This window comes from Lagopus leucura, unplaced genomic scaffold (assembly GCF_019238085.1).
Source record: "Lagopus leucura isolate 7727_CA_CO unplaced genomic scaffold, USGS_WTPT01 Super-Scaffold_100028, whole genome shotgun sequence".
In the NCBI taxonomy this organism is placed as follows: Eukaryota; Metazoa; Chordata; class Aves; order Galliformes; family Phasianidae; genus Lagopus; species Lagopus leucura.
The window spans coordinates 5,698,558-5,722,640 of NW_024962279.1; the positions used below are offsets into that span (position 1 = coordinate 5,698,558).

Sequence of the window (24,083 nt, forward strand, 5' to 3'; positions counted from 1 at the left end):
ACACCAGAGCAGCTGTCCAAAGAAGATGAATTTTAGTAGGGCTGTTTGTGCTATGACAGTTAAGATTGCGTCAGAACAGCATTAAAAATGACATCCACCCAAAGTTTCTAGCAGCCATAAACATTTGTACTACAAATCTGTAGATTTTGCTAAGATACTGTTTTTATCTTTTTTAATCTACATGTTATTTACATAAATATTTATCAATTATGTGCAAATAAAATATATCAAAATATTATATGTGTCTAATAGAAGCAACAAAACTACAAAATAAATGCATGATAGCTACAAATTACTATTATTTCTGTGGTAGAATTTCTCTTTTACAAAAATGGACTGGAATGACAGACAGTACACTTATTTTGGGGCCTGTATTCTTCAATACCTTTGAAGATACAGTCTCTCTTTAAATTCAAAACAGAAGCTCAGCTCTGCCTAATTGTTTTTCTAGAAGAACATTCAAGACAGTGTCTGAAGGTGCTTCTGAACTGCAGCTGTGCTGGGGCACGTGCCTGCCAGGCACAACATGGGTTGCTGAAGCAAGGCACATCCAAGGGGAGAATAAAGGAACTTCCTTCAGGATGTCTCACAGTTATAATCACTCCCCTTTCCGTCAGGCTGTGACAAAATCATAATAAATTTTGTTCTGCTGTCCTCTATGAGAAGAAAAACCTTAAGTTCATTCTGCTGAAGAAGACTGTGCCCTCATTTACACAGAAGTCAATGATTTCTTCAGATGACTTCAGATTTACTGTGCCCTGAATGGAAGAAGAATTTGACCCATAATTTTTTAAAAAATAGTTATGGTTTTTTGCAGTCTTCCTCCTGGAAGACTCACTTTATTCAGCCATCAATATTCACACTTTAAAGGCTTATTTCCATCAAGTTCCATCAATGACCTTTAGAAATTGGTCTCTTCAAATAAGAAAAAAGACCTCAATTACAACAACATCTGCCTCCATCTAACACTTTATTTGCCTTAGAGAAAGGATGGAATGATGATTAAGTTAATGGATAGGTCATTTTCATTTTTCACATTTACCATGTAAGTGGCTCCATGAATCACGATTTATCTGGGGCCCAATCAAGGAATGCAGTGGCAAAACATCCATTGACTTCCACAGGCTCGTTTCCTGAACGCTTTGGAGAGGGGAAGTGGCATTATTCAACCTTTACAACCCATAGAATTAGATATTTGTGTTTTCCTAGGGGTAGAAAATGAACACTACTGTCCTCACATCCCCGTTTCTCTAAAATCTCCATTGGCTGCCTCAGCTTTTTCTCCTGGCACCCTATTACGCAGCACCACAACTTTACATATTCATTTATAAGCTCTAAGCTGACAATTTTGCAAGGATAAAACAGAATGAAATGACAGAATTTGAAACAAAGAATTTGTCTACCAAATCCTAGAATTTATTCTTTTTTTACTAGGCCAATACAGACACAGCTAATGGTGATTTGAAACATGAATGACTTACACCATGCAATGACTTTCACCTTCCAGGGTCGTCTTCTGCATGAACCTACAGAGCGACTGCCTTGCTTGTTGGTCCAGCTCCATCTGTGTCTCCGCAGACCTGCAAGGACCTTCCTTGGAGGGCTCCATTCTCTGACCTTGCTCAGCTTTGCTGTCCTCTTCTTGGACAGATGATGAACTGCAGGATCTTGTTGACACAGCGACGCAAATTTCCCTGTGTGTACACACATAGAAATGTGAGTATGTGTATATATGTGCATACACACCTAAAAAGAGATTGAAAATATAGATTAACTCAAACCCAGTAAGTTACAAAAAGGAATAGAAGGTTTTAGCAAATGAAAGTTAAAGATGTTTTCAGTGAAAAAGAAAATAGGCCACTACCAGTATGTCAAGAGGAAAATTAAGGGGCTGTATGTATGATACCATTGTGACTCATTTTCAATAGATCATGTATTAGAAACAAAAAAAGGATGAAGCAGAACTATTTGTTATATTGCTGCAACTGACACTGAATAAAAGACTGAGAGTGCACTGTAACAAATTGAACCAAGTGGGAAGCAAACACGCACAAAGCACAGCTCTCTTCAGAGAAATGTATTACAGTGAGAGGCTGTTTGGCCACTCCATTTGTTGACAAAGTTATAAAGATCAAGATCATTAGGCTGAGCAAAAGAATGGCAATATGAAAAAACAGAGATGGAGTTATTTACTTGAACTGACAAATGACGTTTATTATTCAAACATTACAACCACCGACTTGTTCAACACCAGAAGGAGCCTTGAAAAGATGTGACATGAAATGAATGCACAAGGCTGGAGAGAACAACACGATCACCATGAGGATAATAAAAGCTATCCCAGAAAGTTGTATTCTGTAGAACTTAGGGAGAAGAGATAAACAGGGATGAATGTTGTGAATTCAGTACGAGCAGCAGCTGGACTACAAGGAATGTGGTCCATTTTACCAGTGGAAAGTGCCAAAGGGAAGAAGCTGCAAAAAGTATGTGCATAAAATCACTTCTGTCATAAAGCAAAGAGAGAAACACATAAAATGAAGTACCTCCCCAATGAGCTTGCTGCCAGCTCCATGGGACTGACAGCAATAACATCCACAAACAATACAGAGGAAACATAATTTAGCTGCATATAGATGCATAATGCTTGTTCTTCTTGACTTAGAGTTCTGACTGCACACACACATGTGCACATATATGCATTTTTTCTAATAGCAGAAGGCTTCCCTGTGTCCTCTGATAGAACAGAACGCCAAAATAATTAAGCATCATTCTGGAATATATCAGCTGTAAAAAGCAACGCATCTGGAGGTGTGATAACACAAACAATCCTAAACAAAATCTCATTTCTACAGAGAATCCACCTATTTAAGCTATTTTTCCTCATCCTTCAAGGATATTGCGTTGACTGGTCTGAACATCACGTATATCAAATTTAAGCCACGTTTATGAACTCCATTCAGAAGCCAGCATTCCTCTGAGCTATTAAGCAATTAAAAGCTCCTGTCACTTTTTATGTCAAGGTTAATAATCAAATGATTAAAACAGTTTAAAGTTGGAGCTCCAGCAGTAAAAACGCAACGTTTTCATTCGTTTTATTAGATTCAAGAACAATCCTAAGTTGTTTTTGATGTGAACAACTGTGTTGAATTGTTTGCAATTAAAAGGTAGCTGCTGGAAAAGGAACATAAAGTATTTTTCATAATGCTATCAAAAAGAAGTTGTTTGATTCTTCTTTCCAGCGGGGAAATTTATCCCGCATTTCATTTAAATATATTAACAAACTTCCATCGCTTCGCTTTACCTGACTTTCTTCAGATTAGGAGTCCGAACGCGCTTCCGACATCAGAAGTGCCAAATCAGGAACGACGACACATTCGCACAGCTGCTTTGGTCCTGACAAACTCTGAAGCTGGGTACTACAAAGTCTGGAACAAAAACACACCGCTCACATAATTAGTGTTTGACTTCAAGGCGTGTCATCACGCAAGAGAGTGCTGGCTGAATAATTGCAGCAGAGGAGCACGGCTGCAGGCGATACGTATTGCAGCGCGGACCCATCCTGCTGTGAGATGCTCAGCGGGTGGGCTGCTTGGCACAGTAGGGAAGGAGCATGCAGGACAGAGCATCACAGCGGCACAGGAAGGTGACAGAAGTGAAATTTGACTTCCATTTGACTTCTATCGAGATGGAACTTCAGCAAGGAGGAGGGTTTTGTTTTTTTTCCAGACACTCGTGGCCTCAAGCACGCCTAGCGGTTATGGATAACCAATCTCATTTCTTGGAGCAGCATGGATCAGTGTCTCTCATTTTAGGCTAATGTAATGAGCATCTGGCATTTTCTGCCTTCACCCATCTCCCCCAGAGAGTAACCAGAGGAGTATTTGTAACTCAGTTAAGTAATGATCACACAGTAACGACCATTACCACTTCGCCTTGTTAAATTGCGGACTTGGGGATCCCTAATTAGTTTCCTTACTGGAACTAACAGAATTACGTGTTGATACGTGTTTGAGCATTTTGCTGGTTAGAAACTTATTTTTAAAATGATATTCAGCATCTGGAGTTAATGTCGCATGACAACTTTTTAATTCAACTCACATTTTCAGAAAATCCTAATCACCTGATACTTTCTGCAGTTGGATTTGAATCATTCAGCAACAGCTGCTTTAAGGGTAAGCTATTCTGGGGACACATGAGAAGAAAAAAAGTGGTTTCTTCTACAGTGATATGTAAAAATATACATACATGTATGTTTTTCTTTTTTTTTCTTCTTAATAGCAGTGGAAAGTTGAAATTTGCTGTAGAAACATTTTCCTGCAGGAGAAACGTGTTGGTATTCTTACAAGAAATCTTGCTTACAACTTCACTGATTCCTATTGCTATTTCTATTTTGGCACCGATTATGAAGAATTTATCAGGTTTGCAAAATGCCATGAGATGAAGGTATATCTTGTATGAATGAATTTAGCATTCACGTTACCTTTCAGATATCTGTACTCCAGTCTTTCAGTTTTAAGACCTCAATGCTGCTTGTGTAACCCCACAGTGCAGCGCTGCATGTTCCTCACACCATCAGTTGCCTCTAGGAAGCTCTGTGCTCCTCCTCTTCTAAGCTGAGCATCTGGATATTGGTTTCCGCTGTGATACAGAACCCATAGACATAGCAAACACCAAGACCTAGAACCAAGTGGCTGAGAAGTAACAGCATTTGAGACAGTGGCTTTCTTGCTTAAGGCAAATGGGTAAGTCATAAGAAAACCACTTATCTAAAACTTCTGCAGCTGAGTAGAAAGTGGAGCCAAATTATTCATGTTACTGAGTATTCAATCATCTGAGCTGCGTTTAGAGAAATCCAAATGAAAATAAAACTTGATCTAAAATGAAACGTAGGCTTTGGTACGCAGTGAACTAAAATGGGAATTAACGTGACTGGTATCTCTAATTCTCCATAGCAAAAGATGCCCCTTTGTTAATAATAAGCTGCAGTACTCTTATGTATAAGAGAAAATAATCTCCCTTAATTAAGATACAGAAAACAGGACAAAAGAAAGATAAAGCCCTTCCTCAAACTGAACTTTTAATTTCAATTTGAAGTGGAAAATGTGTGCACGGACACGGCAGTATTTGTGCAAAAATTTGCTACGAACATCCTACTTGAATTAACTTCTCCTTCCACTACTTTGTTTTTGTTGAAGATAGCAAAATAACGTTGTAAAAGTCACTCCCTTGACATACACTGTTTCTTTATAGTAAAATGCTATGATTTATTATTTTTATTTCCAGTCGCCCTGCTTTCTCTCTAGAGGAATAGCTGATTAGTCTCACTTCAGGCAGTCTCAACCAGAAAGTAACAGCCAAAACAAGCCAGGAAAAAACACTACAGGAGCTATTTTGCTCTCTCCATATTTGAAAGAGCTCTTCAGCCACTGTGCTGTTAAATTCCACTGGGTTCTGCTGGAAGAAAACAATGCTGCAGGCGAGGCGATGAGGAATTAACTTTCTTTTTTTCTGATGCGCCTCTCTACTTTGTGGAAAATATTTTTAGATGAAATCCTTGCTGTATCCTAAAATAAATCCCATACTTCAGATACATAACAGCAAATCTTATTTGCTCTCTACGGTAGAGAGAAGTCTATTTTTCAGGCTCCATGAGAAAACAGGAACTCATTTATATGGTAAGAGGAGAATTGAAAATGATGCTGTTGGAACAAGTGGACACAGTATCTTTGTCTGTATCTGACGCGTGGGTTGCTACCTATGGCAGCAAGCACAGCTCAGGAAGAGATCTCAGAGCAGACCTGTCCTGAGGACCTGCTGACCACACATATGGGAATGTTGAGTCACGGCCTGAAACAGTGATTGAGCACCAGGGGAAAAGACCCCATCAGCCCCAAGAGCACAGGTGAAGCCAGACTCCTAGACCTCGTTTAAGGGCTGACTGACACTGTGGAAGGACCTCTTTCAGGAGTTCCCTCCTTGGTAAAGCTTTCCACTGTGAACCTGGAATCTTCTGATACGGATAAGCAATCTTCTTCCCTTCCTTTATAGCACCTTTCTATTGTGCTAGTCCTTCTATCATCACACCTCTGTTATAACAACTTTCCCAGCAGATCTGTCCAATTCTACACCGTTTTCATCACCTGTGCGCTCAGTGTGCAGCTGGAACACACAGATGTGCTCATCTTCCAGTGGACACCCAGTACAGGCACTTCAAGTGCAGTGAGGGGAGATGCACAGAAGGTGAGCTTAAGGAAGGGCACTCCTGGGCTGCACAAAGCCACTAGGACAGATGCACTCCATTTAAGAGAGCAGAGTAACACTGGTTACTCCGTACTTCAGTCATCGTTCAGATATAACAGGGATGCCGTAGCAACAGAAGTAGAAATATGTCTGCTGAATTAGCATTCATTTTCAAGTAAAACAGACTTTAATTTTTGTATGGTCTAAAATAAGTGAAACTTACGTGGAAAATGTTGCAGTAGCTTTACAAGTTTCCAGTGAGGCTGGTAGAGAATTGGCTGACGCTTTGTGCAATGGGTCTGAAGCCAGTGGCACACACTGCTGGGCACCTACACCATGCACCGACACTCTGCTGCCATGGCCTTACTCCTGCATGAGGCTAAGGAAGAGAAAAAGAGTAAAGTTGTCTCCACTTCCTCAACAAAACATACTCAAGGAAGCAAATGATAGCTAAACAGAACAAAACAAACTCTTCCCCAAAACCTCAAGATAAGTAGGGATAAAATCTCCATGTCATCTTATTATAATTCACTATAATTACATTTATTATTGGCTTACTTTAATCATCTCCAGATATACTAGAATAACGCTTTTCTTTCAAATTTAACAGGACACAGAGGTTTAGATTACTTCTGTTTATGAAAGGAATTAGGCTGTGTGCTAGCAGGAGACAGGATACGCCAACCCAGGAGATCTGTTCCCACTTCTATTTCTCTTTCAGTGTTCCTGTGTTCCTACTTAGCAGGTTGGTATAATAAAAGTAGTACACATAATACGTAATACATTTTTTTCCAGATTACTTTAATAGTACCAAAAAGATAACTGGTGAGTAATCATAATAAAATATATGTAACGGGGATCGCAAATCTCACTGATGCAGAATAGGAAGAATTTATTTTCAAAGCACTGCTAATGACTTTCTGCCTGCCCCTTTGAAAATTGCTTTGAGCTCAGTGCTATCCCTTGGAAATCCAATTCATAAATCCGCAAGCAGCATGAAATTCCAGCAGGAAATAAACACTTTTATTCAAATGTATTACAGCGTGTTGATATTTTTTTCTTAAAACATAAACTGCAGCAAACATTGCTCTGAAGTACAAACAAGGAGTGACCTCACTGTATGGTTTAGGAAAGTTTCTGGGTTAAAAGCCATAGCTCAGCAGACAGTCAGCCTGCACACACATTACTGCAAAGGGATCCAGGTGATATTCTATGGTCAGCAGAATCAAAGGCAAAGCAATGCCCCCGTGAGCAGCACACACCTTCCCCACGCTGAGGAATCGATACCAGGAGCTGCAGGGATGAGCAGCATACTTCCCAGCTCACAGCCAAAAGCAGCAGTTTGCAGAGAGCAGGTGCTGCAGAGGGGTGCTTTGGCAGTGGTGCTGTGTCGTTCAGCAGCTGCTGCTAAGTGATAATTTTTTATGGGAGCCATCTCAGAACCAAGTGGCTGCTTCTCCTGGCTGCCTCTGCTCCCATTTTGCTCTGAGCGCTCCTGTTAAGCATGCTCAACAGATCTGCTCTGCCTGGAGGGCGATTGAAAGTTGCTGAAACTCTAAATATTGCATGCAGATTCATATTGGTTTTTGACTGGGCTCTGGAAATACCCATATCTCCTTGTAGATTCCATAGCTCTGCTAAATGCGTTTTTCTCAGTGCAGATGAAAAGATTTCCAGCCAGCTCTCACCCAGCACTGGCTGCCTCATACAGAGAGCTGCTCACTGCCTTTTCCTCTTCACTTACTTAAGGGAAACCAACCAACATTCTGAGAGAATCCCAAGAGGAAGTGATGGAGATATGCAGTACGTAGAAATAACAGGAAGATCAGGATTTCCTTAGTGTCCAGTAGATGTGATGGGTTTTGAGGTGCCCACGGAGCTTCTGTCCTGCAGCACAGGAGGTGCGCCACCTCTTGGGGTCTCTGCTGAGCACACATGATAAACCACTGGCACTGCTATGACTTTTCAACTTTTCTGAATAATCTTCCAAGAGCCTAACAAAGAAGGGACAACTTCATTGACTAAGGAGATGGACATACTTAGAAAGAGAGGTGGAAATAGAAAGATCTGGCTGATTTTGGATCGATGCTCAAAATCCTTTATTTATCCATAAACACTCTCCTGAAATCTCCATAGCTTTAAGATTCATCTCTTTCTTTGTGTGTTGATGTACAATAAAGGTTGTTAAAGCTTCCTACGTTTCTAAACAAGCATTTGCATAGGTGCAAAAAGGTTGTGCTCAATGACAATCCTTCTCCTAAGGACTTATGGACTGAATGGGTAATTTCCCCTTGTGTCAGGCAGTGCAGCCACCTCCTGGGCTGTTGTGGAACCCTCCTGCAGTGCAGCACTGGGACCCCAGCCCAAACAAAACCCAGCTGCACTTCTCCAGAGACAAGAGAAGCAAAACATTCAACATAAAATAATGTGAGCCTGCCAAGAACCAACCCGGTTACTCCCACATCAGTCTGATGGCAATGGATCTGTTTTTGTATTTTTCACTTTTTTTTTTTTTAATTGAAGCTTCAGGCGTTCAGCAATAAATAACAAACACTGCTGCCTTTGAAGAATAGCATTTCTTAATAACTGTGTTGTACTTCTGTGTTCTTATAGTTTGGTGTATTATTAAATATCAATTCTGGTCCCGTCATTCCAGGCTCCTTAATGTAGCTGAAGCTACCCTTCACATTCAAAAACAAGGTACAAGCATGTGATCATCTTGCTGCTTAAAATTAGACATCTGAATTCAACTTAACCATCAAAAACAAAACAAAACAAAACCATGTTCTCAGAAGTGCTGAGAATCTGCATTATGCACACACATCAATCAGACCAGATGATGCCCAGAACACATGGATATGTAGAAGCCTGTTCTATACCCAAATATACAGTTTTACTGCTAAACGTCAGAGATCCACACTTGAATATCTTCTGCAGAGAACTCTATTTCATATTCAGAAATATTTTCATTTCCTGGAATAGCTATGTTTATTACTTTAATAAACTGAATTAGGAAATACGGTTATTGGTTTCTTAACTAGGCTAAATTAAGTTTCATTAAAAAATAAAATCTAGCTTATATTTGACATAAACGCAGTTACAATGTAAAAATAGCCATATTCCTTTTCCTTTTTTATTGGAAAGTATGTAGATAAAGGAAATCCTTCCTGCATAAAAGGTAGAGCTATTCTCAGTGTTTCAAAATGGACGACAACATCATAAATAAAACTTAATTAAAAATTCAAGTACATAATATTTCTTTACTTATTATGTATATTACTTTGCTGCTTGCTGTACGGCTCAGAATAAAAATCCTTAAGATGCCTCTGCAAAGGCAGCAGGTGATGCTCCAAAGCCCTGCCCTCACCTCTGCCTGCAGAATGGAAGTTCTGTAGAGAGCTGTGGCTGCAGGAGGTGCTGCTGTCGGTGGCTGTGGGCTCTTCTCTAGATTCAGGGGATGAACACAGACATGGGCTGCAGCCAAGTAAAATGCATCAAGAAACTATATTTTATTATCTTGTCTTGCACACAGTTTACTTAATGGCCGTGCTAGAGGTATATCTCAGCTATGAATACAAACACCAGGCAATAACATTTTCTGTGCTTACTGCTTTCAGACCTGACACTGAGACAGCTATGAAGCTGGCTGTGTGTCCAGAGCAAATGCTTTGCTGGTTCCTGCTGAGGCACCTCATTGCCTCACCCCATGCAGGTCCCTCATGTTGGCCTTCCCAGCAGCATGATTCCTGCATGCTGAGCATACCTAAAGCCATGCAAACAGTGATGACACTAACCATGTGCCCAGTGGGAAGAGGTGCCTTGGCACTGTCCCCAAGAACTGCATACCTCACTGGGGTGCTCGAGCCTTACCAGTGGGACATCAGCATAGCTGTAACTATCATTCTCTCACATCCTCACAGACCAGTTCCAGCTGCACTTATCAATGAAGAGTTGCTGAAGCATGAACTGTTTCTTTTATCTGCACTTTGGTCCCAGCAACATTTTGTTTAATTGTCTGAATAAAGAAAACGGTGGGTGGACACTGCCACAAAGATAAACCCATTGATTCTCAACACTGCAATGGTTAAAAGCCTGTTCATTTTCTCAGAGGAGCCTATTCAGCATACTTCTAAAAGCCACAGCACTGCTTTGTGCTGTGGGCAGGCTATTGTGTGCTAATTTCCATTTACAAGGTTTTCAAATGACAGATTATCTCCAACAAAAATGATTGTTGAGCTGAGCTGGAAAGGTTCAGCTACTTCTGAATTTAAGGACTGATTTGGTTTATGCACATCACATGCCACAAAGATCACTGCATGCGTGTTAGGAGGAAGTTCTACAGTTTCTCCAGGTTCATAATTAACCACTGCACTTCCCACTTCTTAATTTAGGTGTTGGAGGGCTACCGTATGATGAGAAAGCATTACATCCAGTTTCTGTGACAGCTGTTGATAAAAGGAGAAGCACTACAGAAAAGCTTTGTGAAAGGTTTAGTGCGTGATTTAATGACCAAAATGATACTAAGCAGTTACCACTGGGAAGTCAGACTGTACCAAAGCACTATTTGCAAATGCTGAAGTTTTAATGAGACAACTGTTTAATCCCTTGTCTTCTTTCAGACTTTTCTATTCTGAACTCTATTAAAGTGTACAAAAAAACACAGCTTAAGATAAAGCCACCTTCATGCCGGCCAGGCAAGTCATCCTGCTGCAGGATGAGGGGGCAAGTGAGGGGCTTTCTGGTATAATGAAGTTTCAGGCATTAGGATGTAAGAAATGCATTTTCTAACAATTCTGATGACCTTCCTGTATACCCCAGTCCAGCCCAAAGCATATTCTTTCCTCTGATAATATATCAGTAGTTAAAAAAGCAATTAATATATCTGAAGCTATTAACCTGCCAAGAACGAGTAGCTTCAGAAAACACGATGTCTTATAGATCAGGGGTATGGGCTGATCCTCCTGAGCCTGAGTCTCCCATGGAGAAACAGCACTGCCCTAGGCACCAACTTGATCCACGTTCATTGCTCAGGTATGGCACGAACAGAAACGCAGTACAGTTAATCCCGAGGAAATAAAACCACACTGAAGAACAAGGAACCTTTTTCAGTTTGCTCCTTGTTGGGTTATGGTATGTTCATCCTGCACATGGATGAGGGTTGCGTTGCCCCCTGCAAGGAGTAGAAGACCAACTCCAGGATCAACCCAGCACCGTCTCCTGCCCAGCTTTAGAGCAATGCATTTTTGCCTTTTGGCTGTTACTACCACTGCTGCTGAGCCTCTTCAGTCTTCATTCTTGAAAGGATAATAATTGAAATGATCAATATTGCTGTGAGAAGCAGCAGTGAATGACTGAAAAATTACAATCTCAGGTTTTGATTTTATACATGCACTTCACGGAAGTAACAAAAAAAGAGAAGAGGATGTTTGACATCAGCGGGCAACAGGAGAACAGCAAAACATGAATCAAACTGAAATAAAGCAAAACTGCCTTAATGCTAATAACCTCAATGTGTTATTTACCTTGATAAGGGAGAAAATAATTCAGTAGAGCACGAGATATGGTCTGCAGTTGTTTTCTTTTTAAACCATTAGGAATGATGCAAGTTATGGCCTCCTCATGCTTTCTCTGGCCAACTGGTCCAATGTGGACACACACATGAAATTAAGTTATAACCTTCCCTCATTTCTTCCCAAATTCTTCTGCAAACAATGGGAATTTGGCATTAGAAAATATTACAGTGAATCACATCATAATCACCATGTTGCAGCATGGCAGGCTAACACTGCAATAAATGGCTGAGTGGAAGGAAACAGTGGTTTAAGCTGATATCAATATACAATGCTTAGCACCACAGAGCAGCTCCACTAACTCCTACAATGCTAATTGATTAACGGTAACGCGTTAGAAAAAAACCACATAAATAAATGCATTAGCTAATTACAAAAGAATCACTTTCTTCTCTGGTTGCATGAAGAGCACAGGAATGATTTCTCAGCTCATTAAATGAGTAAATGAAAGAATAAAACCAACCAAGCTACATGCATTGAGAGCCAGTTAACAGATACAGACCTGTGCTGCTGAGGTAAGAGTTTCCCCATCAGTAGAAAGGTTATGGCCAAAGCCCAGAGGAAGGGAGGCAAAACTGGAGGACTTTTTGCACTCAGAGTATTAGCAGACATGTACATGAATAGGAGAATGTATCTGCCCCCCAAGATGGGCTGCTGCTCTCTGCAGGAGCAGTGACAAAGCAGTGGAGATGGAGGTGCACGTGGCAGCCTGGATGCATAATAGATGAGCAATGCCTCCTGGTGTTACTGGGCCATGAAGTTAACATCCCAGTAATGAATTGAGAGAGAATCAAGCGAGGAGAGGTCATGAAAATGAGAACAAGCAGCTTATGTTCGCCGTGGCACAAAGAGGAGGTAATGGGAGAGCACTGACAGGGGGAAAAGGGGGAGAAGTGCTGAGACTAGGGAACTGAATATTCATTACTGAAATATTTTGAATGTGCACGAATGGAACAAGATGTGATTTTTCAAGACCAAAAAAGAGTATGGGGTGCCCTTTCTCTTATCTATTCCAGGCAGAGGTCCTCTGAAAATCTCAAATGTTTCCATTGTTTTGTCCCACTGATACAGAACCACCTGCATTGATCAGGGGCTGATGGGTTCACGTAGGTCACATACACAACTACAAACAACTGCTGTTCTACTACATGCTTTGGTTACACTTAATTTGTCAGATCTAGCATACAAACAAAAGGCTAATTAAATGGGCAAAGATGCAGCTCACGTAAGCAAAGTCAAGGTACCAGGTGTTAAAAAGCAAACTGAGAAAGAATTGCCAGGTTTTAGATTCTCCACAGATTCAAGAAGGAAAACTGCTGATGGTTTGATATGTTTCACAAACTTGCTGTGAACAGCATGGCACAGGGTTTCAGGTAAACATGCTGTAATGAGAAGATGCAGAATGTAAAAATAATCAGTCATAGTTTATGGACCCTACCAGCTAAACACAGGACACTGAAATGATCAAAGGCACTGCACAGGAGTATAATAATATGAAAGATTTGGAGAGCAGACCTGCAGACTCCTGCAGCACAATTAATACAACTTTCTTCCCAGTTGGTGCTCAAATTACTCATTGTAAGTATAGCAGAACGAGGAGAAACAAGCTTGCTTACGCTGTGGCATCCTCTTTGTTATTTGTCTTACACTTCCTCTATTTCTGGTCTTCACATGTTTAGAAGGAAAGACTCCCTGACAGTCATCCATGGGAGTCAGATGCTGATTTCCCTTTGAAGAAGTGGGCTCTGAGTACTGAAGGCACAGAAGTAGCTTTGAAAGTGTCCACCTTCATCTTTCCCTTCTCCCATCATTAAAAATGTTCTTTACGAATTGCCAGTAATTTTCATCAGCCAACATAAAAATATTCTACATGCTGTGGAGGAAACATGGACCTGAGCAGCAAACAAACCCCATGAGCTGCTGGGGTGGGTGCTACATTAACACACAGTGAGGGGGGGAACCACAGAGTGTAAAAGGTGCATCTGCACAAAGCTGATGAGCAAATAGCAATCCAGGGAAGGTAAAGACTATTAAAACTAATGCTGCAAAAAGATGCTGCTGTTCTACCTTTTTAGTGTGAGGCAGTGAGCAGGAGAGCAATACAGAAAATGTTGGAGGAAATGAGCAACTTGAAAGAACCGGGGCAAAAGGACTCAAAGAAGCATCTAGAGAATCAGAACAGAAACTACTTATAGCAAACCAAATTCTCCAAAAATCAAAGGATGGGGGAAACAACGCAATGAGTCTCTCTGCCATAGGAGGCAAGACATGAGCAGCGCAGTCAGGGGCAGATGCTCCTGTCTGAATAGGAGACACTTCAAAATGAGATCTTCTGATTTGTATGCGTTCGCTGTCCAGGATGTAACACAAACACATACCCACAGCTCCCTTTCCGAGATAGTTGAAGGCTGTACTAGAATAGAAAAGCCTGTTAAGTTTCCGCCTTAACCAAGGCTCTGTCTGCACTCACAAATCACATCCCTGTGCTGCCCACACCGTGAGCACCTCTCTTACAGATGTGCCTCAGAAAGTCCTGCTGGCTCCCCTTTATGAGCCTGCCAGGCAGGGCTTGGCTCCTTGCTCCTGCCCCTGCTGGCTTCGAGTTCATTGCAGCAGCCTGGAAGGCACAAGTTCTCCAGCAAACACACCTCGGTACCTGCAGGACTGAATTCATTTCTTGCTCACATCCATTATGAGACAGAACTGTCTCTTTTATGAGAGCCACTTCTAGGTGGCAAAGTCAGCTAGGTTACAGCTAGTGTGCTGCAAACTGCGCCTAATGAGCACCTAACCCTGCCCATAAGAGAACAAAGAACTGGGAGTCTACCTTCCCCGCCTGCCTTTCTCCTCCTGGAAGAAAAAAATTAATTCCCAAATGCTTGAGCTGGGCAGCCTCCAGTCCTGGGCCTCTGAAAGCACTATGATCAATCTTTTCCCATCTGGTCGGTCTTGGACTAATTAACTGACATGGTTGAAAACGAGCATCAGCTAATTGGAGCACTCTGTTCTCCCTCTCCCTGGCAGGAATTAAATGGATTCCAGATGATCAGTGGTTCAAAACCAATCAACATTTCCCAAGTAATCCCAAATCAATGCCACCAGTCCCAGGCCAGCTTCCCAGCAGCTTGTGCACATCCTCACCTGGGGCTATGATGCCAAACAACATCATCTGAAAGGGAAAGTTGCCAACCATTCCAGAACTGCTGGCAGATGTGTGCATTCACCCACTTGTATGATATTTTGGAAAATGTGCCACCTGCAAAAAATAATTGGGCCAGCTGAGCTCCAGGCCTTCTCTGAAGCCAAGGAAATCCTCCACGCTAGCCCACATAACCTGAAGGTACAAAAGTCATCTGCAGGGCTCTTGGCAAGCAGATTGGATGCCCTCAGAAATAAACATCCCATTCTGTGGATGCCTGCAGCAAGCAATCCCCCAAATACTCTCCATATATACCCCCAGCACACAGAATTAGTGCAATAGGTGAAGCTGTAGCTGCTGCCAGTGAGGAGCAGCAGTGAGATGCCTGTGTCCTGCTGCAGCCATTTGTGCACGGATGGTTTCAGGACCCACAGTTCACACAGCACAAAAAAGGTCAACCAAAATCATTCCCTCAAGCACAGGTAAGAAAACCATTTGCAAAAACACAGCAGCAGCAACACAAACACCAAAGTGCTGTGGAGATGGGGCCAGATGCATTCATTCAACTATGCTGTAATAATCCCCAGGATTTCCCTGAATTTAGGGATGAATATTATCACAATCACATGAAAGCAGTATACACAAATGAAATACATCCACATACAGGGAGGAGTGCAAAATCCAGCTCCTTCCATTTATGCAGCTTTCTCCACAACACTCAGTGGGGTTTATTTTGTTCTCAGTTCCAACGCTCAAAAGCAGGGTTAAGCCCACAGAGGTAAGCAGACAGTCTGCAGGGACAGGGAGGCAGAGCAGACCCTCACCTGACAGAGGCTTTCTTTATCTCTCTGCAATATGAATTTCTTATGATTCTCTCGACATGTCATATTTTCTGCTTTTTAGAGGATATTAAAAAAAAGCACATTTTAATTCCAAAACTGAGATTCATTTCAAGGATTTTTTTTCCCCCTCTATTTTCTTAAATAATTAAATTCTTGCAAAATTAAACTCAAAGATGGATTCATGAAGAGGAGATTTTACATGTCTGAGTATTTTATTTCTGCTGTTTATCAAGTGTGGAAATAAGAAAGCATATGTAAAATACCTCCATGGGATGCTAATTCACATCTCTTTCTTTCATACAGAAATACAGTTATGGAATACAGATCATCTTCTACCTAGAAAGATCACTTAATATTTACTACTATGTCAGTTGTCTCTTCACATATAAGGAGAATACCCCCACTTTTTAATCTGTGATTTTTTAGCATCATCCTGAGTGTCTTACAACAGTGAACTCATATTCATTTTACCCCAGCTAAGTTCATTTTAAATGGAAAGATCCTCGGCAGTTCCCAGTTTCAAACTTTTAGAAACACCAACATGAAGTTCACCTTCCTTCAGTACAATAAAAACAGCTTCAGGAAGCTAGGTCTTCCTCACAGAAATGGCAGCCTTGTGATACTGGAGGAAATACAGCAGCAACTGCACAGAGAGCCATGCTTCAAATGGTTTCTGTTCCAAGCAGCTGCTTTAGTCAGGCTGTAGAAGCCTTCCAGCAGAAAACAAATGTCAGGTTGTGATAAAAAATTGAAGTATGCAGGAAAATGTAAATACACTCTGTTCTTAACAAGCAGGAATATTTTCTAAGGGTTTTGTGTGCGTTGAGCAATTTGGATAGGTGGGTTATGGCCTGTATTCTTCAGTGGTGCTCACCTGTCCTCACTTAATGGGTTCAGCTCTGCTTATGTCTGTGCTTAAATGCACACATACACATATAAGTCATATCACATTAAGACAACTTGATGCAGTGTGATGTACTAGATGATAAGATTGACAACAGGCAGTGATTTTAAGTCCTGACCACCTCACTCCTTACCTCACACACTTCAAAAAATGACAGCTTAGAAGAGGTAAAAGCTAATCTGCGACACTCTCACCCCTGGAGTTACGTGTGCCTTGAATCTCTAATGCATTTTGAATTGTGGCAATAAATTTAATACCATTGAGGGCTTGCTCCATTTCCCAGATGGTTATGACACAAAATCCAAACATGTGAATAGAACAAAAAAAACAAACCACTGTTGATTTCAACAGTGTGAGCTCTCGTGAACTGAGCGCTTCTGAGGATCCAGCTCCTTTGAACAGAGGCAGAGCTCTCTGAAATACCTGTGCCTTCATGCTCCTGTTGGGTGCAGCACATCTTCCTTCCTTCCAGCATGACAAGCAGGCACTGATAGGAGGATAGCTTTAGAAAAGCCATCACCCCAAAGCTTGACTGCTTCTCTGAGGTTCAACAGCCACTTTGCCTCCTTATTTAGAAAGCTAAGCAAAACGCACCAAGAATTGCAATGAGATTCCAGGCAAGGGCCAGCATTATCAAATATCTTCTACTTTCCTACCAACACGGGCAGAAACGTGTAATATTCACTCACACCTACGTACACATTACTCACTGTGATCTAGTGGCATTCAACACTCAAATTTCTTTTCCTCTGTAGAACAGAGGAGCTGCACCACAAGAAGTCTGGGGCTGGGCAGATCAGCCCACACTAAGATAGATGCCCTTCACAACAGCTCAGGATGACACCAGTCCCATGCACAGAGGCACATTCTGCACAGACCTCCAAACCCTGCAACTCCAGTACCCTGAGCTCTTTACTCAAGGAAAGCTGAGGACTTTCCTCAAGCTCCCCGCATAGGACAGCCTTTGGTCTTTTCCACACAGCAGCACTCAACCTTTGAAATATAAACAATAGGCTGAATCCCACCATAATCAGCAGGTGTGCTGCTGGCACAGCAGAGCTAGGGGCAACAGTTGCTGCAACAGCATCCATCCCACTGTGTGTGGCTGTGTGATGTGTAACCCAGATGTCAGTGCTATTATTTCAACTTCTAATTGCACTGCCATTCAGCATAATGGCACGTGAAAAGAGTGTGCTTTTTATTGTAAATTTCCATCTCTGCACCCCAATGTTTCTTTTCCTAAAATCAAAAGGTAATTCACATGCCTGATTGCTCATTTAGAGATGAAGGGAATTGAAGCAATCCTTTCCCATATGAAAAAAGTTTAACTTTTTCCTCATTATTACATGTTGGCAAGGCAGACACCAGCCAATTATACTGTGAAAGTACATCAGCATCCCTCCAGCCCAACATTGCCAGGTGACAAGGCACAACGAGCTGCCAGCTGTGTGCTGTGGTGCTACAGACAACCAACCATAGGCTATTTCTGTCCTATGTGTGAGTGGAGCATCCACTAACCCACCACATTCCTCTTGTTTATCAACTCCCATCCAGTTCCACATGTTTTTGTGGAGGAAGCAAGGAAGGCAGCCTGAGATCCACAGACAGATGGAAGAACTGTGACCAAAACAAAATGTCCTAAAGCTGTTGAAGGAGAGCTTGCTTCAGCTGCTGTCTCCAACAAACATTAACCCTGAGCCAACAAAGATCCTGTTGACACTCAAGCAGATTTGCTTGCTAAAATAGATTGACTTTCCAGAGCACTAAATATTCTTGAAATAGTCATTTTCAAAGCAGTTCTTATAACTGTAAAACACCATGGGAAGTGAATGTTGAAGGCTAGGACTTACAGCAAACTCAACTTCTATCAAGAAGCGCTATGGGAAGGCCACAGTCAACACAAGGAGGGAGCAGATATTTTTTTAAAACATAACTGTTAACATTTTGTATTATAATTTCTTCTTTCTTTTTCTATGTGTTTAAGATAATTTCCCTGTAGACATACAGGTTTGTGTATCCCCTGTAGTACCATTCTTTGTAGTCCTTGTATAGCTGCTAACTCAAACACTTCTATCCCCCCTTTTAAGTTCAAATACACCATAAAAGGAACTCTAGGATAGGACCATGTCCTGAGCCCTCCCAGACTCCCACCTCCTTGGGTAATGTTTTTTCATAGGTGCTGCTTGTTCTCAAACAGATTAGGATCAGTGGAAAACTCACAACATCCTTTAGAATACCTAACAATCGTACTGTTACATAATTAACTCCCATTACCACCTGCATTTGCCTAATTCCAGCAAAAAAAAAAAAAAATAAACAAAAAACAACTTTCTTGCCAATGACCTTTTGGAAGGGCACAGAGCACAGTGACTCAGCCCAGAGGTAGGTGAAAAAAATTGCTGTGCTTTATGTTGAGGGTATTTATTAGTAATTGGATTGCCGCTGAAATTACAAGAGTGGATAATCTACCCCCTAGTAGTAACCTGGATATTGTTGGCTTGCTCTTTTATAGCAAGTGGAAAGAAAGTAATTATTATACATGCCAAATGCATCAGCCCTAGCACATGCATGTTCAAAGCACTTGGGGTGTTGGTTATTTTCTCCTATGGTGGTTTGGAGAAAGAGCAGCCTTTAAAGAGAGAGAAAATAGGAAACAGGTCCCTCTTATCTCACTTGCTCTAAAAAATAATCTCAACTGATTTTAATTAAACTAAGCAGAAGGTGGCGATTTGGACAAGATTTAGAACACAGCATAAAGAAACCTGCTTCAAAAAGGTGCAGGCTCCATGCTGCTATCAGCACAGCCCAAACATGGGCTGAGGACCACGAACTGCACCATGGTGGTGAGTGGGATAAGCTGCAGGGACTCAATTTGGCCATGAGTATATGGGAACTAATATTCTCTACATTTCTGAATGTGCTGAGCAAAAATCCTTGTGTTCCTATCTTTTTCTTTTATGCTTATCTTATGGCAGAGGTGCTGCAAAACACGTGGCAGAGCTGAGGAGATTTTCGGCAAGGATGTTTTAAGCTCTCAGGTATGAAAGTTGCTCAAAATCTGCTGTTATTGCCCTTCAGGAAAGACACCTGTGAAAACTCCGATTACATTCACTTTAAGGCTTGCTGTTACATTTATAAACAGAAGTGATGCTTTTTATAAGCCCATTCTGCTGATTATCTGTAGGAAAAAAAACGATATAGAGAAAGAAGCACATTTCACAGAGATGTCTTAAACAGCACAACTAGAAAAAGCTTCCCATCTGCTGCAATTCCATTAAATGATCAAAAGAGGAATTTTCAAGCTTGTGATTTTGGTGCTAGAGGTTCAGGCATTTTGAGTGACATCTGCAGTTTGTACCCCTCCAGGCATATATAGATAGTTCATAGGTGACTGAAAAGAGCCTAGATTTGTACACACGAAGCAGCAAATTTTGATGAATGAGTCATATTGCCAAATTACTCTTTACTTGTGAAGATCTGAGTACACAAACATCTTCTGATAGAGAAATTTTCTATTATTATTAAGCAAAAACTCATTAAAAAAAAATATATATATTATATATATATAAAAAAACCCTCCAACATACCTGTCTGAACATCTGCATGGATCAGTACTGGTCTGGAAACTTGTGCAGATGATGCCAATAACAGAGATGTAAGCCTTTCAGTATAAAACTTGCAGATGTGTGCCTGGTTAAGTTAGCGTGTGCTTTGCAGATGAACCTATCACTCGGCCAGCCCACAGATTAGAGCTGGCAGTTATAAGAGACCAACTCGGGTAGGAGCGCACATGGTACAGACAGACACAACACTGAATTTTAAGCAAACTGATGTTTGCCCTTAGTGGATTTTCCTCTTTGTCTTCGGTTTCAGGCTGCTTTAAAATATTAAAGAAAGCATTCTCTATAACAGGGGAACAATCACCAAGTTTTCAGCTGGGACAAGGACCTAAACAACTGCATGAATTTCTAGGGGGCAACCAGCAACCTGGGTTTCATGTCAGGATATGATCTTTGTGTCACTTCCTAGCAATGACAGACGAAAATGAAACCTCCACATTGACCTTATTTATCTTTTTTATACTTCGTACATTTTGGTAGTTTCTAGTAATTATTTTTGGTAGTTTGACAGTTCTTAAGTACTCTTTTAAACAAAAATATCATGAGTCTGCAAATTACTGGAACAGAAATCAAGCGTGTGTAAGATTGCAGAAACACATTTCTTTCTTCACTTCACACATATGAATAGCTGAGACAGCCCCCAAATTGTTGAAATTAAGGCAGAGAGATGCAGCCCTCTGGGGAGCTCTTATGAGAAGGCTGCTATGGGAAAAGCTGTCAGAGACACAAGGTGAACACACCTGCTGGCAGCATTTCCCCTGCAGAGATGCTAATCACAAAGCAGCGATAGTGAAAGGAGCATGTGCTTCAAGACAAAGAAATTATTAAAGAACAATATGATTAGTGGAGTTTTCCATCCTGAAAAAGCTATTGACAGGTGTGAGCAGGCTCCTCCTGCATCCTGCTCCATCAGCAGTGGCTGAAAGGACAAGATGGTGCTCCTGTATCAGCAAGGGGGGGAGCTGGGTTCAGTGGATACAACTTCACAGATACCAAAACGTTATGCCCTTTGTCTACAGCCATTTCCATGCACTTTGTTAAAGGTAAAACAGAGCAATACTCGACAGCCCATCTTCCTTCTCCTCCTTCTCGTGCTTCTTCATGCATTTTGTAGCTTTCTGATAAAGGCAAAAATGGAAAGTCTGCTGCTTACAGCTTCTTTCCAGCCTGTGGTTTACAAAAAAAATTTCAAAGTTCAGTTATTTCTTGTACAACATCTCAAATTTCTCAGCCTTTATTTCTGAAGCTCTATTCTTGCCTTGTCCAAAAATATCTGATGAAAAATTTTGTGTTAAATGGCCTGATATTTACCCCATGGAATGCTTATTAATGGTGGTATTTGCAACAATGTAGGAATGCTTGAAGTGTGATTTTCTTTTGATTTAACTACAGCATAAATTTGCTGAAATCTATGACAAGCATATGGCAATATGGATAATGAGATTCTGATTAGCAGCAGTTAATTTACTTATTTTTTTTTATATCTCAGGTTTTAAAACGATGTAGTGAGTGTTAAACTTTGTGACTCTACTCCTGGTGGTACAAGGGTTTCAACCACAAAGCCATTCAATAAAAGAATATCAGTCTTCACTGATATCACTGAAGAAAGTTCCCCCTCCTTGCACCCCATGTCTTTCTACTTGCCATAGCAAATAACCTCTCTGTGTTCTGCTGTCCATCACATGTATTGGAACACATGCTGGAAAACAGCAACTGCTCACAGATTCACTAAGCCTTAAGAGGAAGAAGGTCTGCTATCTGGTCATCTGAAATCGCAATCCAGTTCTACAGATATAAAATATGAATAGGAGTATCCATAATACCAAAAGTAGACCACTTGGCAACAAGTGACTTGGGTGAATAAATAGAAGAAAAACTAGTTAGTCTATCCTGAGGGTAACATTAGAAAGTCATCTCTTTCCATTAACCTGCTAGTAAACAACTCTGCTTTGAAGAAGTGTAAATCTCCTCCTCCTGGTGTCTGTGCTCCATTTTTCTGTAAGCCACACTTGATACCAAAATACCATCTGCACCAAACTTCATCTACTACTGAAGGACTGATAGTTTGGGGGCAGTGGATATTTCATCTTTCACAGCACACAGTAATGTGCATGCTGGAACACATCCAAACAGCCTTTTAAAATTATAATTGAAGTTTTATACATGCAATAACCTGACTACTGAAATGCAAATTAAAAATAATGACTATTGCTGTCATATATCTATCTCATATAGGTAAGAGTTGTCCTACAGCATAAAAACTGATATCTATTGGGGGACTTCAGGGCCCACTTCAGCTTCTATGCCTTATTCCTCCAGGAAGGGGGAGAAGAAGAAAAACAGGCAGGAGGAACATTTCCCTCATATTTCCATTCATAGCTTTAAGTCCTGTTCCCAGCCTGGCTGGAGCCAGCTGATAGAGCCCCAAAGTGCATAACAGCAGGTTCTCCCAGGCTAGGAGTAGCAGTGCTCTTGTTTTGTCCTGAAGTGCAATCAGCTGCATTTCACTGTTTACATTCCCCCATCTATTTTATTATTGCTTCGGATACAATGTGCTCAAGGAGGAATTTCCAGATTGTGCTACATCCCTCACTACTGGTGATAGAAAATTACTTCAAAGCATTATGAAAATGCTAATTGAATAGCTAAATTTCTCCTCAGACACGTCTATGTGTCCCATGCACCCAGCTTGGCAATGCAGCATGACAGGAGCAAATCACATCTGGTAACTTGGGAGCATGAGCCACACAGGCTGAAGATGACAACTTGTTGGACAGCTGTGGCAGATTCCACCTGAAAGAAGATCTCTTTGCCTTTCTGATCAGCATCACTCCCATGCTCCCCCAAATTTGCCTGCTGCTCCCAGTCCATGAGCTCATTTCTTTGTAAGCCTGACAAGAAGTTTGCAGAGTTGATGCGTAACTTTATGCTTCCAAGAAAATACCATCTGTATTAAATGCTAAAATTAACCAGGGCTAATTGGTTGCCACACACAGAGTATGCTATGCTCTGCTGGATAAAGTAACCAATGCGTTAGTAGATCTAAGCTGTTCCATTATTCTCTATTACAGAAACTATGCTCACCCTATTAAACTCACAGTGCTCGAGCCAATTTGAGCCATGCTGCTGCTTGATCCTACATGCCAAATACAGCCACCTCAACTGGCCCCAGGAGTGATGGCTCAGAATCAACCAGAAGGAAACAAACCCATTTAAAATACAAATGCATGTTCTGACCTTTCACATATCTTGGAAGTTATTTGCAATTAGAACTTCATTTCTCTAAGTCTCCAAGAAAGCAATGGATATTGAATAGTGCAACTTCTGTATTGATTTGTGCTTCCCAGGCCAACGCTGTAGTTTTCTTTCAGATCCTTTACAGAGGATGACCCTGGTCACCAGCAGTGCTTCATGGGTGGAGAGTTAGCACACTGACATCAGTTACCCAAAAACAGTGAGATAAGACAAGTAGCAAACCAGAGACACAGCAAAGAGTTGAAAGCAGAGAGTGCTTTGTGCCATTGCTCCTTCTGCATCAGCATAGGAAACTGCTATTCCTCACTGCATCTTAATCCCTTCAGCAGCCCATGAAGAAATCAGAAAATGGCACTGTGCTGGTGCAAGTGGTATAAAACAAGAGCTCAGATGTGCATCTGCCACAGTAAAGAAATGCAACAGAACTTTCTTAATAAATTAAATGCAATATTGGATAAAATTCCATTTCAATTGGAAGCTCGTTTTAAATTAAAGGCAAGTTTAAGAAGTTAT

The 24,083-nt window shown here is 41.1% G+C and overlaps 1 long non-coding RNA gene across 1 annotated transcript in view; it reads right to left on the reverse strand.

The window, feature by feature from the left end:
* Positions 1–1,495: 1,495 nt before the first annotated feature.
* The window catches only part of LOC122185306, a 67,277-nt gene continuing 44,689 nt past the window's right edge, over positions 1,496–24,083 (reverse strand). The window contains exons 2-4 of the long non-coding RNA XR_006180839.1: positions 6,464–6,619; positions 3,302–3,425; positions 1,496–1,694 (exon numbers count right to left, since the gene is read on the reverse strand). This is a non-coding gene — a long non-coding RNA (uncharacterized LOC122185306). The remainder of the gene's footprint in view (positions 1,695–3,301; positions 3,426–6,463; positions 6,620–24,083) is intronic.